This window comes from Ostrea edulis, chromosome 6 (genome assembly GCF_947568905.1).
Source record: "Ostrea edulis chromosome 6, xbOstEdul1.1, whole genome shotgun sequence".
NCBI classification, from domain to species: domain Eukaryota; kingdom Metazoa; phylum Mollusca; class Bivalvia; order Ostreida; family Ostreidae; genus Ostrea; species Ostrea edulis.
In genome coordinates, this window is record NC_079169.1 from 91,786,701 (window position 1) to 91,795,340 (window position 8,640).

Consider the following 8,640-nt stretch of genomic DNA (forward strand, 5'->3'; position numbering starts at 1 on the left):
ATTTACTATCCCGTATTAGACATATCAAATAAAAATGTGTACCACTTGTCCTTCTGTGTTCAGTAAACCAAAAGTGATAAAGAATTTGATGGGTTACATGAACTGGTGGATTGTTAGTCCCCGAGGGTCTCTACAGCCCAGTAGCTAAGTACTTCGTTACTAGCTTGAAAATACGGATGTATATTTAATTGCTGTTATAAAATTTAGAAATTCATTTCAAAATTAAGGATTAACTCCCTCATGCATAGCTCTTATCCTTAGACGAATTTAACTCCACTTTTTTTGGCACGCTGTTTTTGGCTATAATAGCTCTAACACTTCATTGTTATTTCGGATTTCAAACATTTCTGTTGAGCATCACTGAAGAGACATTATTTGTCGAAATGCGCATCTGGTGCATCAAAATTGGTACCGTATAAGTTTTACATGAGGAACATGTTTTGTTTCAGCTGGCAAAGATTGCAACATTGTCTTTGTTTGTAAGGCTCATTGCTACAACTGTTATTTAAACGAATTTGCCATTAATTCCACATTTGGAAACCGTATTTGTACTCCGATTACCCTTTCAAAAGATGAAATTCAAAATCATGCTTCAGTTTTAAACACATTTGATATCCTAGTCAATGGGACGGATGAATATGAGTTACGGTACCTATACTGGATTCTTAAACTTCACAAAACCCTTACAAACACAGATACATTGCTGGATCCAGAAAATGTTTAATCAAGCCTCTATGTTTTGCTCCTCACGAAAATAGTAACATCATATTACATCAATACTATATTTTTTCAACACTTTACTCGACCATTCCTCACGATAAATTAAAGACTAGACTTTTTGACATCATAGACAGCTGCTTCTTCAACAACAATGGAAAAAGGAAATATTTATATGAAAGGTGAAGATAACGAACAGTAATCAATCTCCTAACTACTCTAGTGTTCAGTCAATCAAAAAATTACTTTGTTAAACACCACTCCGATTCTACGCACAAGTACACTAAAATCGAAATTAAAATCATGCTGGAGTTAATCATCGACAATCTCTTCGTCGTCTTTGGTGACCAGGTCTTACAGAAGTCTGTTGTAAATTCCATGGGCACGAATTGTGCTCCTTTGTTAGCTGACCTGTTTTTAGCTCACCTGAACCGAAGGTTCAAGTGAGCTATTCTGATCACATTTTGTCCGGCGTCCGTCTGTCTGTCTGTCCGTCTGTCTGTCCGTAAACTTTTCACATTTTCGACTTCTTCTCCAGAACCACTGGGCCAATTTCAACCTAACTTGGCCAAAAGCATCCTTGGGTGAAGGGCTTTCAAGTTTGTTCAAATGAAGGGCCATGTCCCTTTCAAAGGGGAGATAATCACAAAAATGCAAAAATAGGGTGGGGTCATTTAAAAATCTTCTTCTCAAGAACCACTGGGCCAGAAGAGCTGAAATTTACCTGAAAGCTTCCTGATATATTGCAGATTCAAGTTTGTTCAAATCATGGCCCCCGGTGGTAGGATGGGGCCACAAGGGGGGATCAAAGTTTTACATACAAATATATAGGGAAAAACTTTAAAAATCTTCTTCTCAAGAACCACTAAGCCAGAAAAGCTGAGATTTACATGAAAGCTTCCTGACATAATGCAGATTCAAGTTTGTTCAAATCATGGGCCCCGGGGGTTGGATGGGGCCACAATAGGGGATCAAAGGTTTACATACAAATATATAGGAAAAATCTTTAAAAATCTTCTTCTCAAGAACCACTGAGCCAGAAAAGCTGATTTTTACATGAAAACTTTCTGACATAGTGAAGATTCAAGTTTGTTCAAATCATGGCCCCTGGGGATAAGATGGGGCCCCAAGGGGGGGATCAAAGTTTTACACACAAATATATAGGGAAAATCTTTAAAAATCTTCTTCTCAAGAACCACTGAGCCAGAAAAGCTGATTTTTACATGAAAACTTTCTGACATAGTGCAGATTCAAGTTTGTTCAAATCATGGCCCCTGGGGATAAGATGGGGCCCCAAGGGGGGATCAAAGTTTTACACACAAATATATAGGGAAAATTTTTAAAAATCTTCTCAAGAACCACTAAGCCAGAAAAGCTGAGATTTACTTTCCTGACATAATGCAGATTCAAGTTTGTTCAAATCATGGGCTTCGGGGGTTGGATGGGGCCACAATAGGGGATCAAAGTTTTACATACAAATATATAGGAAAAATCTTTAAAAATCTTCTTCTCAAGAACCACTGAGTCAGAAAAGCTGATATTTACAAGAAAACTTTCTGACATAGTGCAGATTCAAGTTTTTTCAAATCATGGTCCCCGGGGGGTAGGATGGGGCCACAAGTGGGGGGGGGGGGGTCAAAGTTTTACATACAAATATAGAAAAAAGCTTTAAAAGAACCATTGGGCCAAAGAAGTTGACATTTACATGAAAGCTTTCTGACATAGTGTAGATTCAAGTTTGCAAAGGGTAGTTTGGGCCATAATAGGGACCAAGGTTTTACATGCAAATATATATGGAAAGTCTTCAGATATGGGCCAAGGTGACTCAGGTGAGCGATGTGGCCCATGGGCCTCTTGTTCATTCATATGTTGATTCGAATTCGAAATAAGACATCACAGAGTTCTCCACATCTACTTCGTACTTAGATATTTTATTGAATATGGACGCTAACAGCAAACTAACAACTCAACATTATGACAAACAAGATGATTTCGGCTTCTCCGTCGTCAACTTCTCATATTTATGTAGCAATATTCCATTATCATCTGCATATGGTGATTATGTCTCCCAACTAATTCGATACGCAATACTTTCTTCTGCGTATGATCAGTTTTTAAATCGTTGCAGGCTACCGACAAACACGTTGATGTTCCAGGGGTTGCAAAAGTCTCATTTAAAATCAGCATATTGCAAATTCTATGGTTATAACAACGATCTAGTCTGGCAATACAATCTATCATGCATGGAGTCAAATGCTGTCTTACATGTTTCATACTTATTGTTAAACCGTTCTTTATACAATGATTTTAACTACGGATTACTCCATTTATTACGTTGTTTAAAGTCAGCAGCTCGTAAATGGTCGTTATAATAATCTTGTTTGCCAATACAACCTATCTTTGGGTCAAATGCCGTTTGACGTGTTTCATATCAATTGTGAGGTGGTTTCTTGACACATTTATTTTGACTACGGATTACTACGTTTACCTGATCAAAATATAGGGCTCACGGCGGGTGTGACCGGTCCACTGGGAATGCTTACTCATCCTAGGCACCTGATCCCACATCTGGTATATCCAGCGATCTGTGTTTGCCCAACTCTATTTTGTCGACCGGTCACACCCACCGTGGGCACTATATCTTGATTAGTTAAACGGAATTATCCGTAGTCAAAATCAGTGTACCAAGAATGGCCTAACAATCAGTATGAAACACGTCAGACAGCATTTGACCCAATGATAGGTTGTATTGGCAAACTAAATTGTTATAACGACCATAGAATTTGCGAAATGCAGTAGTCTGTCTCGATTTAAAAACTAATCATATGCAGAATAAGCTCTTGCGTATAGAATTGGTTGAGAGATATAATTAAACCCCATATCCACGTGATAATGGAATATTGCTACATTAAATATGAGAAAGTTGAGTTGTTAGTTTGGCATTAATATCTATTTTCAATAAAAGTATGAATCAGAAGTGGACGACTCTGTCGTGTCTTTTATTTCGAGTTCACATGGATGAAAGGTGAAGATAACGAACAGTGATCAATCTCATAACTCCTATAAGCAAGACAAAATACATAGTTGGGTAAACACGGACCCCTGGACACACCAGAGGTGGGATCAGGTGCCTAGGAGTAAGCATTCCCTTTCGACCGGTCACGCCAGATCAGGTCGATATATCGAATCGACATATGAATGAAAATCACTTAGAAGCTTTTGATTAAATAATCATAAGAATATAAAAACAGGTCAGCTAACAAAGGAGCAGAATTTCTGCCCATAGGAATTCTAACAGACTGTTCGAAGACTGTCGCGTAGAATGCCACAGCCAAAGAATTTTCTTCTCATGTAGAAGTTTTTGAATGAATAATTATAAGAATATAAAGACAGGTCAACTGACAAAGTAGCACAATTCGTGCCCATGGGAATTCCAACATATTGTTGGAAGACTTGATCACCAAAGACTATACGAAGATATTATCAAGGGGGAACTCCAGCATATTTTTAATTTCAACTTCAGAGTATTGTGCGTGGTGTTTAACAAAGTGATTTTTTGGATGACTGATCACTAGATATGAATATTTCCGCTTTCCATTTTTGTTGAAGCAACTGTGTATGATGTCAACAAGTCTAGTCTTTCATTTATCGTGAGGAATAGTCATGTAAAGTGTTGAAAAGCCATACGTTTTGATGTTCATTTGAGAAAAGCTTTGCGATTTCACGTTTACTAAAGGTTCTTTAGATTTTCTTTTAGAATCCACATTTGATTTACGCCACTTCTGACATATATAGTGGCATAGTACGTTTAAAGTTTCTCCTCCACAGCTGTTAAGGAGGTAAGCTACAGCAGAGGTATTTGATATGGGTGAAAAGTGGAGGAAATGTGCAACAATATTTTGAAATTGAAAATTTGAAAATATACTTTATTTAGTCCAAATATGCAGTTTTAGTAGAAAGCAATCTTCGAAAAAAAAACCTTGCTGGACTCGAACACGCGATCTACAGCTCAGCAGTCGATGTGCTAACCTACTGAGCTACTCAGCTAAACGAGAATTTTTTTCAAAACAATAGACAAATATTGCTGATATTTATATTTCAATTCATGCTTTAAAAGGAAGTCTATGGCATGTCAAACGTTGCAATATTTGATCTTTTCCATTTGTATTGTATAATTTTACTTTTCTATTCTATATTTTCTTCTCCCCCGTGTGTTGTTTTAAGAACACGCGCAGCAGGGACCCAACAGGTGTACATATAAACGATGTTCGATTGAAATGAGAAAACGAAAGTCTTTCTTTTAGCATAATATAAAATTTACATTTTTTAAATTCTTAATGCATACAAAATAATATCTTATTATTAATAAATTTTCGAACCAATTCTCGAAGTCTACACAAACGCCATTAAATAAGACAGAACATATTAATCTTGCACTCGTATACGGTCATTTGTAGATCTATTTGTATTATTTTTTCACTGTAAAAAATATTAGGACACAGCTCCTCATCCTTATCATTAAATGTAGCATAAAAATACTATTAAAAAAACAAAATTAAATGCTGGGTGTTTTAGAATAAAAAAAATTGGAGGTGTATTACATATGCTAAATCCTAAGCATATCTGGTTTTAGTAGGTCCCTGATTTTATTTTTCATTTTTTCTAAAATGATTTATTTAATATACCGGTATGTAATGCGAGATACATGTAGCTGTCCATAAGCAAGCCGTACTCATTTTCTGCCGACGAATGAAATAGCTATTGTACAGTTAGTTTGTCCTAACAGGTAAATAACGGTACTTCACACCGCGGCGGTATAAATCTGCCCCGCGATGAAATCCCGCGGAGGGATAGCGCGGGAAGGATTAACATACCGCGGGGGGAGCGCGGTCTAATACAGGATCCGCGATGGCCGTACTGTACATGTAACATAGTCAGTCTATTTGTGGTACGTCACCTTGTGACGGCTAAATATAAGTGGAACCTAAACTAATGAAATCCTTCGTAACAAATCAAAATAAACAATCCCTCAGATGCTATACAAATGAAAAGTTTTGCAATGCAAATAGAAATTATACAATGCAAACGAAAAAAATATATAATACAATGGAAAATATAGAATACAAATAAAAATTATACAACACAAATGGAAAATATAGAATACAAATGGAAAAATATACAATACAAATGAAAATTATACAATGCAAATGAAAAATTATGCAATGCAAATGCAAAATATAGAATAGAAATGGAAAATTATACAATACAAATTGAAAAGATCAAATATTGCAACGTTTGTTCAGTTATTATGACGATGTAGAATACTTCCTTAATATTTTTGTGAGGAGCGAAGATACAGGATAGGTAGAGCACTTACTGGATCCAGCAATGTTATCTTTGTTTGTAAGGGTTTTTATGAAGTTTAGGAATCCAGTATAGGTACGGTAACTCATATACATCCGACCCATTGACTGGGATATTAAATGTATCTAAAACTGAAGCATGGTTTTGAAGAATGTCGTGTTTTGAAAGGGCAGTTGGGGTATAAGTGCGATTACCAAAAGTGGAATTAATGCCAAGTTCGTTTACAGCACAGTCGTAATAATGAACCTTACAAACAAAGACAATGTTGTTACATGCTTTGTCAGCTTGAACCAAATCATATTCCTCATGTACGTGTAACCTACCTAATTCTCTATCACGTCTTGTTTACTAAACACAGAAGGATAGATGGTACGTACTTTTGTTTTGATGTGTCTAATGCGGGATTTTAATATTCCTCGTACATTGATGTATCAAATTCTTCTTTTTCATATTTAGCCCATTGTGTTGCATAATCTTCGACAGAATTCATAATAGAGATGGATTTATGTTGCCAGTTGAAAGACCGAGATTCTCTGTATATAGGATCTTTAAGAATAAGTGATTTGAGGTCCCCATTTTCAACTATATCAACATTGAAAGAAGACGAAGAACAAGAATACGTACCGTGGATTAAGTATTAGATGGTCTACATCTAGGCACTGCAAATTTTGTTTTAAAATTAAAAAGTTTGGATGCGATAGTATAAGTATATTAGTAGGAAATACAAACAAAACTATCAATGTAACAAAGTAAAGTTTTGTGCGAATATAACGTGTCTGCTGACGTAAGTGAATCATATGTGACATCATTTATACTTGGTCTTTTATATGAACTATGTCCTTGACTGCGTTTACGTAAGTCTCTGAGTATTTGGAAAGAGCCTCATCACATTCACGTTATTTTCTTGTGGACTAGTCAGATTTCCTAAATCATATACATTATCATTGCATCCACATGGAAATGCAGTACCTAAACAGGTATTATCTTTTAATTAACTAAACGAGTGAAAATAGTTGAGTCTGCTGGATCCCAAGTCACATTGGTATCCATGGCAACACCAAAGCAGACAAAGCGGCAAAAAATGCACTTCATGATGATATTGTACACTTCAAAATTCCTTCCACTGATTTGAAATATTTCATAAGTCTGTATGTAAATTCTCTTTGGGAATTTATTGTGATTTCTGTGACACAAGTAAACTTTACTCTATTCAAAACAAAGTAAACAAACCGTGTAACATCGTAATTAAACGCCAAGACGAAGTGACTATTTTAAGAATACGTATCGAACATTCAAAATTGACACATTCTTACCTACTAAACAGATCTTCTGACTGTCCATTAGCTACATATCACATTCTTTTAGAATGTAGTGATTTTACGCCCATACGAAATAGAATTTTTAACAATGTGCGGTCAATGAAAGAACTTTTTACAATTATTGACAATCATTATAGTATATGTAATATCTACAAGAATGTGATTTTTACAGGAAAATTTGAAGTTTTATAATACAACTGTTTATATACATGAAATATCCAACCCCAACCCCCCCTTTTCTTACCTGTTTATGTATTTTTAACTTTTATGTCCGTCGGATGGGACGTTAAACGGTGGCCCGTGTCAAGGATCACAACCCCCTTGGCACGCAAAAAATCGTTTCCCTGATGCTCGAAAAAGAGTAGGTTCACTGGGGGCCGTCAGGAAAACTCAAACACCCACAAGTAAACATATTTTATTTAAGTCTCAATATACCTGGCGAATTGCCAATACGAAGCTAAAGTGACCAGGTTTAAAATGTAAATATGTTAAAAGAGTATTTTATAGAATTTAAATACTTTCATTGTTATTGATATCTGTATTAATATAGGGAGGTGACCATTCTACATTGATCCAGTGCCTTTTTATGGGATTCGAAACTGTGACTGTGAGATGTATGAGAGTTTGACTTCTAGGCGGGCAATTCTACTTTCACTTTAAACGGTAAGTTGAAAATTTGATGTAAAATATCTCGAAAAGGAATCAAGGACCCTATTGCAAATTTGGCCTTGTTGGAAAGGTTAGGAATTTTACTGGAATTTTTTTTTTTTAATTAGGAGGGGTTGAAAATGGGTATATTTTCCTCATTTTTGTTGCTTTTTTACTTCCAGGATGGCAGGTGCCTGAGTGTATCTCGACCCATTTCCAGGCTAGCATCAGATGTCATGATGGACCTTTAAAATCTTTCACATGTGTACTTTCAAGAACCATATACATTATTTTTGAAAATTGGTTGCCATGGTAATAAAATCTGAAGATTAAAACATGGGCTTCTGAAGGCGAATTTTCCTCCATTTCCTGGTAGTTTGTGACCTTAGTTAACCGCCGTAAAATGGCTGAAATATTGCCAAAACGGCGTAAAACCATTCTTAATCAATCTACAAAACAGGGTACTATATGTTGGATCGTTTGTGTGATGGTAATTGTTTTCCCCAAATTGTTTTTAAAAGAACATTTTGAAAACTAGCTCGTTGGAAACTACAAACTCTATTGTTCTATTTATTCTTCCTGGGTTTTTGTT

General features: G+C 35.8%; 1 long non-coding RNA gene across 1 annotated transcript; it reads left to right on the forward strand.

Moving 5' to 3' along the window:
• Positions 1-7,878: 7,878 nt before the first annotated feature.
• On the forward strand, positions 7,879-8,372 carry LOC125647986 (uncharacterized). The gene is made up of 2 exons (XR_007360163.2): positions 7,879-8,063; positions 8,231-8,372. It is a non-coding gene; the product is annotated as an uncharacterized LOC125647986 (long non-coding RNA).
• The last annotated feature ends 268 nt before the right edge of the window (positions 8,373-8,640 follow it).